The sequence below is a fragment of the Eubalaena glacialis genome, chromosome 8 (genome assembly GCF_028564815.1).
Source record: "Eubalaena glacialis isolate mEubGla1 chromosome 8, mEubGla1.1.hap2.+ XY, whole genome shotgun sequence".
Lineage (NCBI taxonomy): Eukaryota > Metazoa > Chordata > Mammalia > Artiodactyla > Balaenidae > Eubalaena > Eubalaena glacialis.
In genome coordinates this window covers 84,342,633-84,365,959 of record NC_083723.1, presented here as the reverse complement: position 1 = coordinate 84,365,959, position 23,327 = coordinate 84,342,633, and the positions used below count along the sequence as shown (strand labels likewise).

At 37.0% G+C, this 23,327-nt stretch overlaps 1 protein-coding gene across 4 annotated transcripts in view; it reads right to left on the bottom strand.

Annotated features, from left to right (window-relative positions):
• Positions 1-23,327, bottom strand: part of BBS9 (Bardet-Biedl syndrome 9) — a 466,187-nt gene that overhangs the window by 157,370 nt on the left and 285,490 nt on the right. The gene's annotated exons all lie outside the window — the stretch shown is intronic.

Here is a 23,327-nt window from a genome sequence, read left to right as displayed (position 1 = left end):
ACGGTCTACTATACAAAAGGAGTCTCTTCTATGAATGTGAAAAAATGCAAAATGGAACAAGCTGATCCATAGAGCTCTTGACGTAATTGTATCTCTTTAGACTGAATACTAATGCTGATAGCACTAATGGAATGAAACCAGAATGGCATGAATAATACATTACTTGCACCAATCAATGCTACAATGCTACAAGATGATGGAAAATAGATACTCAGAGTAAAAACAGAGGAAGAAATTTCAAATGCAAGTACAGTATAGCAATCTATCTAATATCTCTGCTGGATCAGGTTATGGGAGAATTGATGCAACTCTGCCGAAGGAATGCAAAATCGATTAACAACTGTTGCTATCTCACTGCCAAATTGTGCTGTACCAATGATGTATCAGAGGAAAGACATTACACAGATGACTGTCACTGAATGTAAATTATTGATTAATATACAATGTGTTTTCACGTAACTATCAGTACTCATCAATAAAAACTTGTCTTGATGCTAGGAAATGCAAAATTTTAATTGCTTATCTCTGTAATTAGTATAAAACTATATGCTATGTATTAAAACAAAGAACAGAAATAAAACAGATATAAAAGAGTTAATTGTAGCACACATTATCCATATTCCTAAGTCAAGGGTCTTCTAGCCTGTAGCACTGGAGGAAATGATTCACAGCTTTCAGTCTCCTTGGTAAAGTGGCTAGGTGATTAATGAAACATGCCTCAAGGAATACATAAGCCCTCTCTTTTTCACATGTATGTCAGTTCCTTTTCAACTGAGGGTCTGAATTATAGAATGGATCAGTGCCTTAAGAGAGAGTGAAGGATAGAGGATCCTAGCAGGTAGATGGCTCCTCAACTCTAAAATCCTACAGGGGAAACTCATAGAGCATAATATTCCACATGTGATACAAATGGGGGGAAATCGCTTGGAAAAAAGGAAAAGCATGTTTATCATAAAAATTTGTTTAGACATTAATAATAACTCTCCTATAGACCTAATTTTTAAAAATTACATAGTTTTTACTTCAAGTCATCCTCTATTTTGAAAAATAAAATATACAAATTTGATTTTCCGAGAGCATTTTTCTGCTAAAACAAGAAAGAAAAGAAACAAAGCTACCTTAGTTTAATACTTTAGCATAATGGCCAAAAAGAACACCTTGAATCTGATGATATCAGCTAGTTTTTCATGGAACCCTCTAGGTTTATCATGAAAGAAACATAACATTTATAAAATCACATCATAATGGAATTATACTGCAAAATAAAGATTTTTGAGAATAATTTAAGAAAAAATTCCTGGCACAAGTGTTGGACAAACTGGAATGAGTTTCTTGGGAATATTATAAAATATTTTTTCTTTGGCTATTTTTACAAGAACAAATATAATATAAGGGGCTTTCTGGTTGACATGGTAGCTAGCACACAGTACTTGATTTGCTCTTTTATCCTATTTCAACATTAATCCTCTTGAAAGCACACAAAAAAAGGCTCAGTTACAAAGTGTTGCAAAGTAAAAATATTTGTCAACTATCCACCAGCATCAGGAGGAACTTCTACTAACCATGTGACTCTGGCTCTGAACAGGAAAGTCAGGTTAAGCAGAGAGAGTTGGACCTTTAAAAAATATTTCCACCAAAATCCAGATCTATCCCTTTCCTGTGTAGGTTTACCTATGCAAAATTCTAAAGACCACATGGTCTGATCAGCCTATAAAACAACTAAATATTAGGAAAACTGTATGTTTTTAAATCTTGCTATTTGGGAAGTAAAATCACTCTCCTAAAAAGCTACTGGACAACTACTGTGTCAAAGGGAAATAAAAGTTTAAATTATAGAGTATTTGTAAAAATATAAAAATAATAATGGTAAGCACCCATTGGTCAACAATCTACCATCCAGGTACTATATGCTATGAACTCTACAGACAAAATTTAATTACTTATTTTAGTAAATCTGAAAGCTAAGTATTAACAGTCCCATTTCATAGTAGCATAAAGTGAGACTCAAGATCATGAAATAAGTGACAAGATCCTAATAAAGGTCCAGCTGCCTCCTAAGCCTATGGTATTTTCACCAAGCCATACTGCATCATCACTACACTTAAATGTGTATGTTGGCAAAGCTGTACTCAGAGACAAATTCATAGCCTTACATGCTTTCAGTGTTCTAAAAGAATTAAAATAAATGTTGCAAGCATTCAAGTAAGAAGTTTGAAAAGGGAACAAAGCAAACCACAGTAGGCAGGAAAAGGGGGATTAAGAGATTCAAACATAATGAATTAGAGTAAGTTTGATAAATAAATAATAAAGACAGTTCTGGTTGAATTTTTTAAAATCCCAAGGCAAAATTACTCAAAACAGTGGGGAAGTGACGGCAACACAAAATTAAGAAAGAAAAGGAGATATAATAACAAATAAGAGTAGAAATACACACATACCAATGGATTCAAAAATGTGCTTCTAAAGGTCTATAGAAAGTTAATAGATGCTCCACAAAAAAAAAAAAAAAAAGACATTTGGTGTCTAAATGTGGGAAATGCTAGGCTAAAGAAAGTGAACAAGTTATTTGTTCACACGCATTTCTCTTAGTCTAACATGCTAAAGTGTATGATCAATCACCAAAAGATACATTATTTGATAGTGGGATCATTTCACAGAATATACTCTTTCAAAAATACTTCAGTATAGAAAAAAAATGCACAAAATGTATATACAAAGCTAGCCTAACCCTGACATCAAAAAAATCTAACAAGTAGTGCCATAGAGAAAAATCAATTGAAACCCACTGCAATATCCTGTAGAGGCTAATTAAACAACTATGTATAAGCCACAACAAGAAAACTACCATAGTTATTACAGATCTGTATATTAAATACTATTCTCTCTTTAACTCCCACTGAAAATGATGTCAAGGAAAGCAAAGTTTAAGTATTTTATCCTTTGTCAGTTGACATTGGGAGGACAAGATAGAGTTGCAATTTTCCATCCTCAGCTGCATTTCATTTAGATTAGGAACATGGACCCTATAAAGCCAAGTCAATCATTTTCCTCAGTTTGAGGGAGTGGAGAAAGAGAGGAGAGTAATTCTCTCCTGTTTTGTTTTAAAAATGTCATAAATATTCACTCTACTTTGGGCCGTACTAAATTCTGGTACCCATAAAACTCTGAGGTGTGAGAAAAGGATGTGCAGTAATCCATTTTATTTATACTGGAACTGTCAGTAAGGGTGGATCTACCTTCGCAATAAAACACTTTTAAAAGAACACTAAAATACTTAAAACTATTTGAATTCAACATATTGACTCAATGGGAGATAATACCCTAGAACCACAACTGTCAAAAATCAGTACTGCAAATATGCTCAGTCTATCCTAGAACTTACTTGTTTAATTTGCACATCACTGAGTGACCACACACCTGCTTTTCCATGACAGTCTGGGCTTATTCTTTTTGTCCTGGTGCAATTATTAATATTGCCCCTCTTTCCTCTCCAAAATATCTAGTTTGGATTTTAACTACATAGTCACCTTAAGCTCAAGCCACATAGTACTGTTATGTTCATAAAACCTTAAATCAAGGCTTGAGGGGATGACCTGATATTGAAGTCATAGATGCATACCTGCATTCAGATCATAGCTCTGCTAATTACATGACCTGGGATCACTTCCTCTCTGGTCCTTTGCTTCCTTATGCATAAAATAGGATAATAACAGTAACTATTTCAGGGTCATTATGAGAATGAGATAAGAAAAAATCTTATACTATATACTATTATGTAGTATCATATACTATTAGCATAGTAGCTGGTGTAGGAAGTGTTCTATAAATGCTAGCTATGACTATTACAACCACCACCTCAGAGCCCCAAGTTGCTTCTTGAATATAATAATACCAAAATCCTGAGTAGCATGGAAGATTACACTTAAAAACCCATGTAATGTGCCTAGCAGAGTGCCAGGTATATAATACATGGTCAATAAATGTTTATTTCTTTCATTTTCCTAAATCTAAAAGAGCTGCATTACTAATGATCCACCACCACTTTATGTTTCATTATATAAATAGAAATTCTACACCTGGAAAAATAAAGCATAAAAAAGAACAGTAGCAAAATATAACTGAAGTCTAGAAAATACAGCCTAAAAGGAAAGCAATAGGAACTGAGATTAATTGTCTCAGAGGAGCAAAATTGCAAGGAGATTCAATATTCCAGAATGTTTGGAAGGTTCTTGCATCTTGGCGACATACATTGTTGAATCTTTCCTTTTTTTTTTCCTTTCCATTCTTCATAGCTTTTCCCCCAGCTACTCCACCCCATCCCACCCTGGTTTACGCAGCCAGAATTAGACTCATTTACCTCCAAGGACATATTTCAGCATTTCCTAACTGTCAAGAATTGTGTAGGGTCTAAGATTTCACCCTACTTGCAAGTTAACAAGTTAATCTGTCATAGTTTCATGGATGCTTGCAGAAGATTCGAAAGACAAAAAATTTTATTACTTATAGCAACCGTAATACCCAGAATTCAGTGAATTCTCTGGTGGCACAGTGGTTAAGAATCTGCCCGCAGGGGACACGGGTTCGAGTCCTGGTCCAGGAAGATCCCACATGCAGCGGAGCAACTAAGCCCGTGCGCCACAACTACTGAGTCTGCGCTCTAGGGCCTGTGAGCCACAACTACTGAGCCCACGTGCCACAACTACTGCACCTAGAGCTCGTGTTCCACAGCAAGAGAAGCCACGACAATGAGAACCCCGTGCGCCACAACAAAGAGTAGCCCCTGCTCGCTGCAACTAGAGAAAGCCCACGCGCAGCCAAAAAAAAAAAAAAAACTCAGAATTCAGTATTTGTGCCAGTTTCCTGAGCCCAAATTCCCACAAGTGATATAAAAAGAACCAAGGTGACACCTACACAGGCAGTGGGTTGGGTTACAGAAGAAGAATCCAGACCTTAGGGAACCCAAATATTTTATAATGGTAAGTATGCCTGGAAGGAGTGACTATCTTTATTATACTAGACAAGAAACAACCTATGCTTCACTCTGGAGGGAGATGTTATCTCTATCATCCAAGGCTATTCCCTGTAAAAATAGTCTTAAAAAGATAGCTCAGAGCAAAGGCAGCCAGTGCCTTAGCTCGCAAGATGTGCAGAAACATGATACACCATACAGGACTGTCTCCCAACTCCAGCCACATACTCATGGGATATATACTCCCTCCTCCCACACACAGTGTTCTGTGCTTACATAAATTAGGAAAATATTAAACATAGTTTTTTTTAAGTTTCTTTAGAGCAGAACTTCTCAGAGCCTTTAATAACCCAACGTGGCTTAGTGAACCCCTAACAGAAGGATATAGAATGCAGTGTTTTAAAACCCATTTTTCACAAAACACCTATTAATATCTCCCAAAGGAATATTCCTTGGAGCACAGTTTGGGAAATCTGGGGAGAGTTTATACCATGTGCCCAATATCATCATTCTCTCTTATACAAGTTTAGCTAATATTTTCCCTTTTATTTCCTAAAATCCCAAATCCACAGGGAAGTGTTTACATAAAGAAATGCTTTTTAAAAGAATTAAAGTATTGGAAGCAAAAAAACTCAAGAGTCCTTCTGTGCAAAAGAACCCTTAAAAATAATTGAGATAATGTAGGTAAAGTACTTAACACTAGCTGGCACACAGTAAGTGCTCAAAAAATAGCAGCTATTATAAGTATTAGTCATTTTTATCATGGTGCATTTACAGAACCCTCTTTGTTATAACACACTGAATTCCTATTATAAATAAGCTGGTGTAGCTGTAGTAACATCGGGTCATGACTAGTGATTTTTCCCTTCTAATTCTACTACCGAACATTTTCCTACATGCAATGTTTCCATTCTCCTCATGCCAATATTTTACTCCACAGACTGGACCTTATAAACCTCTAGGTTTATTTTAGTCTAAATTTGATAAATGTTACCCAAAACCAGGCTTCCTTTTTGTTTTCTTTTAAGGTAAGAAAATAGATCCTCGTTTGTTTAGAAGAACTAATTCAAAGTTTCTGTGTTTGTGCTTTCTTCAGTTTTTTCTCTCTTAACAGGGTTGCCACCGAAAGGTCAAGCAGGATCTTATGAGCAAGTGGCAAAAGACACTGGTTTAGTTTATGAAGCTCAGCACCAAAATAAAATACAGCGAGGCCTGCTTGGTTTTTTAAAGCACAGGCAATGTCAAAGTTAGCTTGAGTAAGTTCCGAAAGATGTTTCTTAATTCCCTGCTACTTCTAGTTCCTCTCATGACAGTACTTTTTTTTTTTTTCCTGAGCCTTTTCAGGAGGGGAGACCTGACATCCATTTCTCCAAGACATGTATCACCTGACCAAACTGCCTCTCAAAAGTGTGCCTGTGTGAATTAACATCATGCTTTGAATTAATTAACGATAAACCACTAGATAAAGTGAAGTCTAGGAAGAATGACTTAACAGCTGGATCTATAACCAGTCTCTAAGTTTAGACAGGGGGTAGGAAAAGGAGAACTTCTCGAATTATTCCAAAGTAGTGGATAACAAAATGACATGGAAATCAAAATAATCCAGGGCTCTTCTGTGTGTTTACAGTATGTTAGAATGTCCTTACATAAGTGCTCTCCCTCCTCATTGCTCAAGTTCTTGTCTGTAAACTAGACATAGTTTTCATAGTTTAGAGGAGAGATTAATGAACACATAATATATTAATTTTATACCAAATAAATGTGTACCAAATAAATCATAAACAATTTTAAAATTTTTTACCATAACATGATGGTGACTATCCACTTGTACATCTGTTACTCTCAGAGTGATCAAATCTCCAAGTCAAGTCATAAAAAAAAGGAACTCCAATTACTCTGGCATTAATGATCTTTCTTGAAAAGCTGCTAAGCAGGAAAGTACATTTCCATTTCCAAAATTCAAAAAACAAATGTTATACTTAGATAACCATAAGTGTAAAGAAGAAACCCCCAAATAAGAAATTTCATTAAAATATAGTCTACATACTAAATTTTTTTACAAAATTGTATTAAAACCTCTGCTTAAAACCTTATTACATGTACTATTTGTAGATATTTTAAAATACCTGTTTCCAATAATTCAAACTTTTTAAAAAGTTAGTTCTGAAGAATTCTCTTACTAGTGTAGTGCTCACAAGTTACAAGAGAGAAAGTTGCCAGGCATTTTCCTGGACTTTGCATCAGAATCACCAGGAAAACTTTTTTTTAAAAAATCCCTTCTTCCTTGAAATTCAGTGAATCTATGGTGGGGAATCTGTATTTTTAAATGCTCTCCTTTAGATTCAACCTAAGGCAAATTTTAGAACTACTAAAGGATAGAGGTTGTACATTTCAAGCAGCATCTGGCTGGCAGCAGAAAATTGTGCTTTGGAAAAGGGGTGGTTCTCTCTTTTATAAGAATAGAGAGAGCAGTCTTCTCTCTGTTCTTTTGAAATGATAAGCCAAGAAGTTTTCTTCTGCTCCTCCATAAATCACCTTGCTATAACCACTTGCTCTTCAAGCACAGAATCAAAAAGATAGAATTTTAAAATAAAAATAATACATATACATGGTGTATGTGTGTATTTCTCTAGCTACAAGGTGATGAGAAAAACATCAGGAAAGTCAAGTCAGAGAAAGATGGTGCAGTCGGAGGCTGAAGCAGAAAATGCCACTCAGTAGCTAAGAAGTCAAAGAATGCATTAATTCTGTTTTGTAAATTTTACTTAACTTTTTTTTAATTTTATTTGCTTTAGTTCAAAAAGGAATAAAAGCAGTCCTTTTAACTTTCCCACCAGAGAAAATACTTTATTGTTCACACATGCAATGGTTTTAACCAAGCTGTGGCTGCCCCCTGGTGGCTGCTTACCTCCATCACAAGATTTTTTAAGTAGGCTTATGTCTTTTTTTTTTTTTTAATTTTTTTGGAGTATAGTTGATTTACAATGTTGTGTTACTTTCAGGTGTACAGCAAAGTGAATCTGTTATACATATACATATATCCACTCTTTTTTAGATTCTTTTCCCATAGAGGCCATTACAGAGTATTGGGTAGAGTTCCCTGTGCTATACAGTAGGTCCTTATTAGTTATCTATTTTATATACAGTAGTATGTACATGTCAGTACCAATCTACCAATTTATCCCTCCCCTTCCCTTACTCCCTGGTAACCATAAGTTTGTTTTCTACATCTGTAACTCTAGTTCTGTTTTGTAGATAAGTTCATTTGTACCCTTTTTTTAGATTCCACATATAAACGATATTATATGATATTTGTCTTTCTCTCTCTGAATTACTTCACTCAGTATGAGAATCTCTAGGTCCATCCATGTTGCTGCAAATGGCATTATTTCATTCTTTTTATGGCTAAGTAATATTCCATTGAGTATATATGTACCACATCTTCTTTATCCATTCCTCTGTTGATGGACATTTAGGTTGCTTCCATGTCCTGGCTATTGTAAATAGTGCTGCAATGAACATTGGGTTCCATGTATCTTTTCGAATTATGGTTTTCTCCAGATATATGCCCAGGAGTGGGATTGCTGGATCATATAGTAGCTCTATTTTTAGTTTTTTAAGGACCCTCCATACTGTTCTCCATAGTGGCTTTACATTTATGGAGGCTTACGTCTTGAAAGACAACTTCAAGTTTCATCATTAAAGTAAGGACAGAAACTAAAGTTGGTTTTTAAATGTCCTGATACGCTCATTCTTGTAAAGTGAATATCTCCAGCCCTTAAATTTATTTCCTGAGGCATCTACAATTTTTGAAGTTTACCGACTTTGAACTCTGTTGCTAAAACAATGCAAGATATTTTTATGTTTTTTCTGTTTGTTTTCTATGATTGTATATTCTTTACATACCGTAAAAAAGACTCCCTTAATCTTAACTCCTGCTAACTACCAGAGGCAGGGTGTGCCCACCCATGGGCCCTGACTCTGCATGCCTCCCCCACTGTGTCCCTGCAGGCCCAGGGCTGCTCCTGCCCGCAGTAGCAGAGGCAGGTGTTCTCTGCTACAGAATCTGGTCCACACCTGTGCTTTTGCAGCCAGTCTTATCCCACAGCCAGGCCTGCTAAGTCCTCAGCCTCTCAGCAATCGCTTCCATAATCTCTCTAACCTGGCTATAGTTTCCTACATAGCTGATCTCCTTGCTTCTGAATCAACAAGTGTCCAGATCCCAGGCACTCATCATGACCACTGCCCCAGCCTGTTGGGGAAGTGGCACTCATTTCTGATGGGAGGGTCCTTGACTTGGGTCACTTCAAGTTCTTCCCCAGTGAGGATTCCTTCAGGAATATTCATATGCCAGACATAATTCAAATGGATGTGCTCATATGCCAACTAAATAGTATTTATTAATTACATTTTTTTAAAACTTGATAGCTCTTGCTCTTTGTGGAAAGCCAAGTATGATCTTTTATGCTTCTTTTTTTAATTATCATATTGTGAACATAATTGTGAACACAATTATCATATTGAGAATATAATAACATATTATTATTGTTGTTAAGTAGGACAATCAAAATTAATAGAATTTTGGCAGACAGAAAGCAAGAAAAGTAGGCATCTATTTTCCTACTTAACCGACACTTTAAAAATTACCAAATTTGAGGTATTATCACTATGTAATCACATTCTTGTAAAAAATATCACTGTCTAAAAATGGGATAGAAGCTAGAAAGAGAAGTTTCTTAAAGTAAATTATCAACAGAAAGAAAAATCGGCTAGTCTGCAATAGTAAATATTTATTCCTTGTGGTACACATCAAATATACAGTGGTCTGCATCAGAATAATATTTATTCACAAAGTGAAATGAATTACTTACATGTTGCTGTGAAGCAGTATGCCACATTTTTTCAAAAGGCAGAAACATACCATACAAATGTTATTGAAACTAGCTGCGAGAGTTAACTATTTTTTAAAAGGTCTAGTAGCTAAACTACATATATTATTAACATGGAACATATTAATGATTTATTTTTACATGGAAAAAAGAACTTTCCAAACAGTATGTACCTCATGACCCCATTTTAAAATATTTCTATTTTTTATTTATGTTTATACACAATACAACAAATTCACAAATCTGGAAAGAAATATACTTAATTTAAAATATGATTTCTTTCTGGGCAGTGGGATTAGGGTAATTTTTATTTTTATTTCCTTCTCTTTACTTATCTATATTTTCTGACAAAGAATTCTGTTACGTAGTACTTGTGGCTTTTTTAAAAGTTATATTTAAAAGACAAGGAAGTAAAAATAGACCACACTAACTTTTAAGTGTTATCCTGGGCTACAACCACTTCCCTTCCTCAAGAAAGATTGCTGAGCAGTTAGAGAAAACTTGACTTGTTTGAGGCCTGCTCATAAGGATGGGGGACAGGAACACTGTTTCAGGATCTCTATTGTTTGTTTTCATCATTTTTTGAATCTGAAATTCCTCTATGTCTCCACATTCCAGACTGACTAAAGAAAGACAAGAGTATATTTTGCAATAATTGGCTTTTGCTGCACTCTGCTGGAGCATTCTCTGATGTTCTGCACAAAATGATCAATAAAGAATGCTTCCGTCTTTGCTATATCTGGTTAAAATGTTCTCATGGAGGTTTACTCATTTTTATGGATAAATGAGCATATTCTTTAATCTAATAAAAGGGATATGGTTTATAAACATACACACCAAGGATCACCATGCTCACATATTAATCAATGACTCTACAAGCAATAGTTAATTATGGTATGTTAGAGGTAATATTTTTAAATGTTTATTTTGTACCCCCCTCAGAGACAGATCTCTTCTCATCTCTTTTAAACAAATTCAAAGATCTATCTTTAATCTTGTAAATTCCCTGGATGTACCTAACTGGACTCACGTTTTGTAGAATCATTTGTTACATTTAAAAACAAAAAAAACAAAAAAAAAACCAAACCTCCTACCAGGGCTTCCCTGCTGGCGCAGTGGTTGAGAATCTGCCTGCCAATGCAGGGGACACGGGTTCGAGCCCTGGTCTGGGAAGATCCCACATGCCGTGGAGCAACTAAGCCCGTGAGCCACAACTACTGAGCCGGCGCGTCTGGAGCCTGTGCTCCGCAACGGGAGAGGCCGCGACAGTGAAAGGCCCGCGCACCGCGATGAAGAGTGGCCCCCGCTCGCCGCAACTGGAGAAAGCCCTCGCACAGAAACGAAGACCCAACACAGCCAAAAATAAATAAATAAATAAATAAATAAATAAATAAATTTATTTAAAAAAAAAAAAAAAACCTCCTACCAAATTAAGCAGTTTTGCAGTTTGTTGGGAAATAGTCAAATGACTTACACCTGCTTTGTCTAACTACCAAATCCCTCAGTCTTTACTTTTCTACCCCTTCCTCCAAAACACACCTGCAGTCAACATTCAGCATGAAGCTCTTTCGGTGAAAAGTAAATTAATTTGTGTTGGCCCAAGACTCCACAAAACAGTGTCTAGAGAGGCCTCGGTAACACAGATGCTATGGAAAAGAACTGTGGCCGGCTTGTTTCAACAGTCTTCCAAGGGCAGGGAGGAAAAACTTTCACCTTAGCCCTATCTTGAGAGTTGCAAACACAGATGTTGGCAAGAATCCCAGCATACATAAAATATTCTCAATTTTTACTAATACCTGCTAAAATTATGTTTTGGCCTCTTTGCCTGGAAAGAAAAGTCTGGAATGACCCCATCTTTTGACTTCATAATCTGTATAAATCTCCTGAAGAGGGTTCACAGGGAAAGTTTCTGTGAAACATTTCTTTTGCAAAAAAAAAAAAAAGAAAAAGGCAGCGGCCTCCACAATGTCATCTCCCTCTCTGTGGACTCCTCAGCTGCACTATCAAATTTAGAGTGGGGAAATTCAGGAGTCCGTAGGCCACAGAACAAAGGCGTGGAATGGCCTCAGCATGGATTCCCTGCTCTAACCTTGAACACTATCGTCAAGAGCCGAGTGTATACTATATACTACTGCCCCCACATGTCTGGTGCTGGACCAGCAGCAAACTCGGACCTCAAGGCCAAAATAGCCAGGGTCTCAATCTGCATAAATGACCTGCTGTCAAACAATTGTGTATTGTACAGAAAACACCACCAGCCTGGCAAAGGAAAAGGAGCCCATGCTGACTAAGCACTTAGAAGAGCCAGGTCCTGAACCAGCCCTTCGAATCCATTACCTCATGAAATTCACTCAATGCCCTTGAAATGGAAAATTATCCCCATTTTATAGAAGAGGAAACTGAGGCTCAGAGAGCTTCAACAATCCGCCCATGGTCACATAGGTGGTTAACCATGAAGTCAGGGTTGAAACCCAGATCTGTCTCTGACCCCAAAATCTATGTCAAGCCCACCAAACTGCCCAGAGACCCCAGTTCTTTTCCCATCTCAACTATTTATATTAGCTGGAGGACTTTGGACAAGTCATTGAATCTTTGGGGCTTCTTTTTATTCTTTTGTGACATGAGGTGACTGAACCTAATTTCTAAGACTCTATTACACTCCAAAAATCCATATTCTCCAGACTTGCTCATATCTTTCTTTGCTACTCCCACCACCGCCACCACCACCTTTTTTTTCTTTTTTCTTTTTTTTTTTTTTTTTTTTTGATTTGACATAAGGATGTAAATTCTCTAGGCTAAAAAAATCCAAGGTAATCCTAAGGGCTTCATATGTCAGACACTCTCTACTACTGAGTAGAGTTTGCAATTGTCAGTAATGTTCTCTCTGAACCTGGTCGTGTTTAATGGTGTATACTGGTTATCAAATAAAAGTAAGCCAAATAAAGCACCAAGAACTATTAAAATATGGTCTCAGGAAATTTCAATCCCTAAAATTATTTTTTATTTATTTTTTTACAAGATTGAAAAAAAATTATCTAACATATTTGAATCAAATAACAAAAAGTTTATTTTTGCCACACCACCATTAGGATCTGGTTTCACTTGTTTTTTTACTGTATCATAACCTCTAAGCATATTTATATAAGGTGACAATGAATTAAAATGGAAAATTATTACATTTAAAAAGCAAATGTTTTAATATTTTAAATGGAAATAAGCTCCCCATTTCCATCAATTGTTTAATCAAGTGTTTGGCCTTAACCAAAGCATGGTTATTTCAAAAAGAAAGCAAGCAATGCTTTTTAAAGTCTATTTTCCTCAATAAAAAGTACATGTTATGTCCTTATTGATGTGCAATTTTAATTAAAACTCCAAGTCCACATTTTGCTTTTTAAATGATAGATATTTTCACTAACTAACAAATAGCTAACCCATTGCCACAATCCTCCTGAAATAATGTGTGTGATGAAGAATAATTAAGGTAGCAGGGGCAAAAGGTTACTTAAGACTTTACCATGGTGTGAGCTTAAATTATAGGTTTTAAACGAGATGTAAGGACAAGTGCACCTGAAAAAAAAGTGCAATTTTAATGGCATGCAGAACAAATTAACTTTTTAACATTTAATAATACCCAATTGCATAATGGGATTTTGCTCAGTGCTACAGGGAGCAGAAAATAAAAGTAACACTGCAAGGTATGCTTATTAACTACTTTAAGCTAAAGGCATTATTGGCCTACTAAATGCTGTGGTAAACGGACACATTGTGACATGAAAGACTCTGGAGACTGCCATCTGATTGGCACGTTTTATTTGTAGTTTCTTTTTAAAAGTGGGAGAAAGATCAAAACCCTTTAAGGAGTTTTGTTAGCAAGTTCTCAGGATTTCTTATCCACACTTCCCTAGGCTGGGAAATGCTTCTTTGCAGGGTTACCTTCTCCCCGATTAAGTCAACCAGAAAGGTGGCTACAAGATGCTTTAAACTCAGCTCTCTCCACAGGGCCAGAGCCACCACAGCATTCCGGTCCTGGACCTATAGGGAGCCTGCAGTTCAACCTGCGCCTCTTGCTTATAAAGCAATAACCACAGGGCATGAGGCCAGCTTTTGTTTTCATCCAATTAATTGAGCAAAAATGGTTTACACTGTGAAAAGACCCCATGACCTAGCTCCAGAGCTTGAGAAAAGAGAACTGGAACACACACCCAAGCTTAAGAATTACATTGCAAGAAATCACCATGCCACACTTGGCCACACACTCTGTCTCCCAAGGGAGAGGGTCAGTGGCATGGTCAATACTTATTCCTCATCATCAGGGGTGACAACATATCCGTCATCCTTCTGCTGATCACATTTGTAATCAAACACCTGCTTAAGCATCCAGTACCAGGTACCATGTAACTCTCAAGAAGACCAAGGGCTAATCATTAATTTCCTCCAAAGATGTCAGGGGTTGTATTCATTCATTCACTCTATAAACTCTGAGGCACCTATCATATGCCAGGCAATGTGCTTGATAGTGTGAACAAGACAGATGTAGTCCCTGTCCCCACGGACCTGGAACCTAGTAGCTGCACACACTGTGACAGATAGTCTCAGTCAATCAGGTTTCACCTTTGGTAAAGAGGAAAGGGCCCAAACTCAAAAAGTGAACAAAGCAGGTCAGTAGAAACACTTTTTCCATCTCTCCTCATTATATGCTCTCTTTTTTGTGCTTAAATCCTTTGGCGAAGTTCCTAAAGAATCTGGCTGAATGAAAGATTGGCCATTAGAAAGAGAAAATAGTACTGAGACTTCTATTTCTAAAGGCTGATGGTCAAAACTTACTCCCATTAGCCAGAAAATCTCCTTCATATATTCAGGCATATATTACAACATTCTTAATTCCATGTCCTTAACAAACTCTGCTAAATGGTTATGGAAACCTTTGCCTTAGAGCCCAAATAAAACCTCAGAATCCTTCTCGACTCAGTATTTTAGGCAGCTACCACCAACTGTTCAGAATTGGCATAGGAGATGAAAATTATTTGCTAGTGCAGTCTTAGATTGCAATAAAAGAAAAAATTTCAAACCCAACAGAAAGTTGGACTAGATGACTAAGTCAGTTGCAATGCCATGAATCTAAGAATATGAAATTCCAAAATTGGGACGTATCCAACTTAAATTAACTACAACATTCCAAAAATGTGTTTATTAGTAGGGTATTTAAACCCATAGAAGGAATTTCCCCAGTGAGACAATACTATAAATTGTGTTTATTTCACAAACCAGTCCTCAAAAGACTCTTTTAGACCATTATGTGACAAAATGGAACTGAACCAGTATACATTTGAAATTAAAGAGTAGTAGAAAATAACAGACTTATGGGGGGTTAGTATACTATTCTCAATAAAAGTTTAAAACAGCTTTGTGGACTAGGCCCAAGATCTAACAACTACCAAGACTGCTAAAATGTGGTGTCTGTTGCAGCTGTGGGAGTGCATATCTCATCTCCCTGACTCTACTGGAAACAATTCGAGGAGAGCAACCATTGCTGACATATTTTGTGTCCCTCCCCAGCTCCTCTGCCAGTGTGCCTAATAAATATTAAGTGTAGATAAATGACAGATTTTCTTAGGAGGAAACCTAGAAGCAGCAGGGAAGCAAATGCCCCTACTCTTTTCTATTCACATAAAAGGAAAAAGGGACAATGGGGCTTCAGTGTGTTTTTTTTGTTTTGGGGGGGGTTTGCTCACTAAAAGGAGATAATTGGCCACCTCCTCTACCGCCTCTGAGTGACTTGGAATGGCCATTTACACCTGTCAGATGCTTATAAGCTATGGGTTTGGAATAACACGGAAAACCCCACCAGACTGTAAACTTCATAATGGGAGGAACCATGACTATCTGGTGAACTATTGAGGGCTTGATGACTAGCTCGGTGACTTGGCACATAGCAGGCACTCAAATGACATTTGTTGAATAAATGAATGACTATCATGTCCAGGCAATATATTTTAACAGGCCCCCTGGGCTCTGTACTAATCAGTATAGTGTTTTGAACCCTAAAGTATACATAATTTCTCAGTCTACCATTCATTTTTCTAATTTTTACAATGTAGGTAAAAAAACAATTTCCCTTTCCTTTTAAGTTTATAATATGAAAAAAAAAAAAGGCAGCACAAACTTGATGATAAATGGTAACTGACCCTCTGTCTCAGTGTCAGCAGACAATACCACTGATGAGGATTACCAAGCATGAAGAGGACAGCCAGATAGACACCACAGGCAAATGTAAGCCCAGTGTGGCTAGAACTTATGATTTTTCAAGAGAAACCAAAAGTCAATTTTTTAAATGTAAAATTTTCTGGCTTTTAATTTTGGCAATTAATAAATGTTTCAATAAAAACACTGTGTGAGCCCATTCTAATGTCTGATCAAGAAAATGAGGATGATTTATTCCTATGCTGTTCCTTCCAAAAGGCAAAAGAGACAGGAAAGTGGGAGAGAGCACTTTGCTTCCTTGGGAGTATTCAAACAAAACTACAAAGGCTATAAATCAGGGATACAACAAGCAGGAGGCTGAACAGGCAGCCTTGAAGGCCCCTTCTAACTTGGAAAAACTTGACTAACTAGGGCAAAGTTTTCAAGCTTTTAAAAGATTGAAATCCTAAGTGAAGCCCAATACCTAAAAAAAAAATAAAACTGAGGTACTCCAGAATGAAGGCTGACCTCTCACCCTCTATCTTAATTGCCCAATAGGCTCCACTGAGATCTTAGGGTCCCACTGAAACCATTTTGGAAAACAAGTGACTATGGTGATGGGCTTCTTGGGGTAAGAGGAGGGGAGACAAAGTCCAAGGCTAAATCTGAGAAAGGGATAGACTTAGAGTTACACACTGAAGTAAAAATATGTTTTGTAAAATGTTCCATTAAAAAGTGCTGTGGGTAAGAGCCAAAAGCAGAAGGAAACCTAGTAGTAATACAAACTGAGAACCATAGTAATTCCCATATTCCTTGAGTTCAGAAAGCATGTGTAAAAGAAGACACCACTATGGAGCCCACAGACAAACTAGATAAAACCACTTAGAAACAGAATTGGATGGGAGTTCAATTAATCTTTACTTTAATCTCCACATCCAACAATTAGACATGAAAGAAGAACACTCATCCCAAATGTCGACAGAGATTAGGACCAAGACCTCATAACACTACAGGCTCAAACTAAAATTAAAAGACACCATTTTCATCTATAAAACTGGCAAAGATTTTTTTGCGTTTTTTTTTCATGATAATTCTCAATGTTGACAGAGATGCCGAGAAGTGGATTTTCTCATGTGCTGCTGGAGGGAGAGTAAACTGATCCAGCATTTGTGAAGGAAAACATGTATTAGAAGCCTTTACAAATATACATGGACCTCAGCCCAGCAATTCCACAAGTAGAAATTTATCCTGAGGAAATGGCCATGAATATACCAAGTTTTACCCCCAAAGATGTTTACTGCAGCATTATTTATAGAAACAAGGTCATCAAAGCAAACAAATTATCCAACACTAGAAAACTGGTTAAATTTTGACATAGCCACACTATGTAGCATTAAAAAAGATGTTATAATAATATTTATAATGACATGAAAAATAATCCTGAGATGAAACTGAGGGAAAAAATAGGACTACAACATATCTTTTATATAATGACCCCAATTTTTAAAATAATGCACACATGTATACACACAGAGAAAGAGAAAGAAGAATACTCACAGGGAATTATGGGTATTTTTCATTTTCATTTTTGTGTTTTGCGTTTGTTTGAATTTTACAAATTTTCTACTATGATAGTATTTAATGTAATTTTTTTTTAATAAATATACCCCTTTTTAATTATTTACTTATTGATTTATTTTTTTTTTTTGGCTGTGTTGGGTCTTCGTTTCTGTGCGAGGGCTTTCTCTAGTTGCAGCAAGCGGGGGCCACTTTTCATCGCGGTGCGTGGGCCTCTCACTATCACGGCCTCTCTTGTTGCGGAGCACAGGCTCCAGACGCGCAGGCTCAGTAGTTGTGGCTCACGGGCCCAGTTGCTCCGTGGCATGTGGGATCTTCCCAGACCAGGGCTCGAACCCGTGTCCCCTGCATTGGCAGGCGGATTCTCAACAACTGCGCCACCAGGGAAGCCCCTAATGTAATTCTTAAAATTTTTTAAGTACATAAACCGAAAGTATTTCTGATTGTTTTGAAAAAGAATTTTGTAAAAATTTTCTTTGTGGGTATAATTTAAACTCATTTCACTATATAATCCACTCAGAAGTCAATCACTGCTTACTACCCTTTTGGGTTATTTCCCTCTTTTTCTCCTGTGTATTTGTAGGCCTGAAGCAGTCAGAGAAATTGTTACTAATTGATCTAAATCCCCCAATAAAACAAGACTGCAGAGATACTCCAGTGCTGCCTCTTCTCAGTCCACTCTGGGAAGCTGGGTTTTTGTTTGGCTTGGTTTTTAAATTCACCATTAGCAAGGGGTCAATGGCCAGCCCCTATCTTTAGCTATTCATGCTAGTATTCCATGTTTGTTTCCATATACAACTCTTTGCTTTCTCCAACTGGGCTGGGTGGTGTTCTAAGATAGGACCACGTAGACACATCCTTTTGGCAATTCCCTGTAAGGCAGTCTACAAACAGTGATGCCAATGTACAGTGAAGACATTGTCAGGGAATAATTAAAGAATCACCCTTGCACTTTCTCTGCTTATGGTGGCACTATCAACTCATAAAATTAGCAATAATGTGGTCATTTAGATTAAAGCCTTAAAAAGTTCCTATTCTTTGACCTGGTAATTACTATTGGGGAAGTCTATCTTAAGAAAAGAAACTTTTATATAGAAAAAAATGATGTTCAATACAAAAAATTAAACTCAACCTAAGTCTTAATAGGGAATGGTTAAGTAAATCATCACTCATGGTTCCAATAGAGTCTCCACCTTGACAAAGCTGAAAGTTATAATGGCTGAGAGTAGAAACGAGCCTATAAGTTTTCTCAGGCACCAAGAGTTGTAGGAACACCTGGTTTTTCACACACTTACTATTGAAACATATTTTATCTGGACCAGTACTTGATGGGAGGCTAGAGGAACTATCATTTAACTTACCACCTAGTGTTGACTGTAAGGAGTTCAGAAAAACTAATTCATAACAAAAAATGAACTGACTCTTTTTCTAGGTCCCAGGTATCCAATTATTACTTAACATTCCCCATTAAATGATATCAAAATTGCAGTCACCAGCTTTGAAATTTTTATGGAAAAATTTTTTTATTTTAAGAATAAAAGCCAAACTCAAGGAGAGTGCTATCAAACGAGAAACCAAAATTTGGAAAGATGAAGTACCTCATCTTAACCTATGATACAGGCTCATGAAAAATATGTTTGAAAAAGAACTGTAAACCTAACTGGGATGTAAAAAATAATTTACCTCAAATAATATACAGCATAAACCTTTCAAACACTTGCAACTTAACACCAGAAAGATGATGGAGCATGTTCTTGTTTCAAGATGATAATTGCTTTTTAAGTACAAAGGGATCATAAAAATTCCACAGTGACAAAACAGAGTCCCGAAACAATCAGTGGTTAAAACACAATCACAGGGCTCTTTGGTGGGGCTAATGGCGGACTCTGGGAGGGCTCACACCAAGGAGTACTTCCCAGAACTTCTGCTGCCAGTGTCCTTGTCCCTGTGGTGAGCGACAGCCACCCCTTACCACTGCAGGAGACCCTCCAACACTAGCAGTCTTTCTTTCTCTTTGTGGTGGCCTCCAACCCCAGAACTGTACTGCAGAGCTTGCCACTGTGGGTGCATGCTGCTGAAACCGATGATGCTCTAAACTATGTTTTGGGGGATGCATACCAGACGCAATGGAGTACATCAAGAAAGAACATGGGTGTTGGTGCCAGCTTCCTCAGTAAAGAGATGGAGGCAAAGAAAGCTTCTTATATGAAGCAGAAGAAAATCTTGCAGAGTTGTAAGGGACAAAGTAGTCATAATTTGCTGAAGAGAAACAAGGAGGGCATTCTAAGAAGAAGATCCAAAGGGCCCAGCATTTTAATCAGATATTGACACAAATTTTTTTAAAGAAGAAAAGCAACACCATTTCCATAGTTGGTATTCCGTTGTTTGCCCTGTGGCTGACATGGTCTTGGTGCTCTGGTCGGGTGTCAGGCCTGAGCCTCTGAGGTGGGAGAGCCAAGGTCAGAACACTGGTCCACCAGAGGCCTCCCGACTCCACGTAATATCAAACGGCGAAAGCTCTCCCAGAGATCTCCACCTCAACGCTAAGACCCAGCTCCACTCAACACCCAGCAAGCTACAGTGCTGGACACCCTATGCCAAACAACTAGCAAGAAAGGAACACAACCCCATGCGTTAGCAGAGAGGCTGCCCAAAATCATAATAAGGTCACAGACACCCCAAAACACACCACCGGACGCAGTCCTGACCACCAGAAAGACAAGATCCAGCCTCATCCACCAGAACACAGGCACCAGTCCCCTCCACCAGGAAGCCTCCACAACACACTGAACCAACCATACACACTGGAGGCAGACACCAAAAACAACAGGAACTACAAATCTGCAGCCTGCAAAAAGGAGACCACAAACACAGTAAGTTAAGCAAAATGAGAAGACAGAGAAATACACAGTAGATGAAGGAGCAAGGTAAAAACCCACCAGACCAAACAAATGAAGAGGAAATAGGCAGTCTACCTGAAAAAGAATTCAGAGTAATGATAGTAAAGATGATCCAAAATCTTGGAAATACAATGGAGAAAATAAAAGAAACGTTTAATAAGGACCTAGAAGAACTAAAGAGCAAACAAACAAGGATGAACAACACAATAAATGAAATTAAAATTCTCTAGAAGGAATCAGTAGCAAAATAACTGAGGCAGAAGAACAGATAAGTGACCTGGAAGATAAAATAGTGGAAATAACTATCACAGAGCAGAGTAAAGAAAGGAGAATGAAAAGAATTAAGGACAGTCTTAGAGATTTCTGGGACAACATTAAATGCACCAACATTTGAACTATAGGGGTCCCAGAGGAAGAAGAGAAAAACAAAGTGACTGAGAAAATATTTGCAAAGATTATAGTTGAAAACTTCCCTAATATGGGAAACGAAATAGTCAATCTAGTCCAGGAAGCACAGAGAGTCCCATACAGGACAAACACAAGTAGAAACATGCCAAGACACATATTAATCAAACTATTAAAAATTAAATACAAAGAAAAAAATTTTTAAGTAGCAAGGGAAAAGCAACAAATAACATATAAGGGAATCCCCCTAAGGGTAACAGCTGATATTTCAGCAGAAACTCTGCAAGCCAGAAGGGAGTGGCAGGACATATTTAAAGTGATGAAAGGGAAAAACCTACAGGCAAGGTTACTCTACCCAGCAAAGATCTCATTCAGATTCGATGGAGAAATTAAAAGCTTTAGAGACAAGCAAAAGCTAAGAGAATTCAGCACCACCAAACCAGCTTTACAACAAATGCTAAAGGAACTTCTCTAGGCAGGAAACACAAGAGAAGGAAAAGACCTACAATAACAAACTCAAATAATTAAGAAAATGGTAATAGGAACATACATATTGATAATTGCCTTAAATGTAAATGGATTAAATGCTCCAACCAAAAGACATAGACTGGCTGAATGGATACAAAGCAAGACCCATATGTATGCTGTCTACAAGAGACCCACTTCAGACTTAGGGACACATACAGACTGAAAGTGAAAGGATGGAAAAAGATATTCCATGCAGATGGAAATCAAAAGAAAGCTGGAGTAGCAATTCTCATATCAGACAAAATAGACCTTAAAACAAAGACTATTACAAGAGAGAAAGAAGGACACAACATAATGATCAAGGGATCAAACCAAGAAGAAGATATAACAATTGTAAATATTTATGCACCCAACACAGGAGGACCTCAATACATAAGGCAAATGCTAACAGCCATAAAAGGGGAAATCGACAGTAACACAATCATAGTAGGAGATTTAAAACCCCACTTTCACCAATGGACAGATCATCCAAAATGAAAATAAATAAGGAAACACAAGCTTTAAATGATACATTAAACAAGACGGACTTAATTGATATTTATAGGACATTCCATCCAAAAACAACAGAATACACTTTCTTCTCAAGTGCTCATGGAACATTCTCCAGGATAGATCATATCTTGGGTCACAAATCAAGCCATGGTAAATTAAAGAAAACTGAAATCATATCAAGTATCTTTTCCAATCACAACGCTATGAGACTAGATATCAATTACTGGAAAAACTCTATAAAAAATAGAAACACATGGAGGCTAAATAATACACTACTTAATAACCAAGAGATCACTGAAGAAATCAAAGAGGAAATCAGAAAACACCTAGAAACAAATGACAATGAAAACGCGACGACCCAAAACCTATGGGATGCAGCAAAAGCAGTTCTAAGAGGGAAGTTTATAGCAATACAATCCTAAATTAAGAAACAAGAAACATCTCAAATAAACAACCTAACCTTATACCTAAAGCAATTAGAGAAAGAAGAACAAAAAAGCCCAAAGTTAGCAGAAAGATAGAAATCATAAAGATCAGATCAGAAATAAATGAAAAGAAAAGAAGGAAACAATAGCGAAGATCAATAAAACTAAAAGCTGGTTCTTTGAGAAGATAAACAAAAGTGATAAACCATTAACCAAACTCATCAAGAAAAAAAGGGAGAAGACTCATATCAACAGAATTAGAAATGAAAAAGGAAAAGTAACAACTGACACTGCAGAAATACAAAGAAGCATGAGAGATTACTAAAAGCAACTATATGCCAATAAAATGGACAACCTGGAATAAATGGACCAATTCTTAGAAAAGCACAACCTTCCAAGACTGTACCAGGAAGAAATAGAAAATATAAACAGACCAATCACAAGCACTGAATTGAGACTGTGATTAAAAATCTTCCAACAAACAAAAGCCCAGGACCAGATGGCTTCACAGGCGAATTCTAACAAATATTTGGAGAAGAGCTAACACCTATCTTTCTCAAACTCTTTCAAAATATAGCAGAGGGAGGAACACTCCCAAACTCATTCTACAAGGCCACCATCATCCTGATACCAAAACCAGACAAAGATGTCACAAAAAAAGAAAACTACAGGCCAATATCACTGATGAACATAGATGCAAAAATCCTCAAAAAAATAGTATCAAAGAGAATCCAACAGCACATTAAAAGCATAATATACCATGATCAAGTGGGGTTTATCCCAGAATGCAAGAATTCTTCAATATATGCAACTCAATCAATGTGATAAACCATATTAAGAAATTGAAGGAGAAAAACCATATGATCATCTCATTAGATGTAGAAAAAGCTTTCAACAAAATTCAACACCCATTTATGATAAAAAACCTTCCAGAAAGTAGGCAGAGAGGGAACTTACCTCA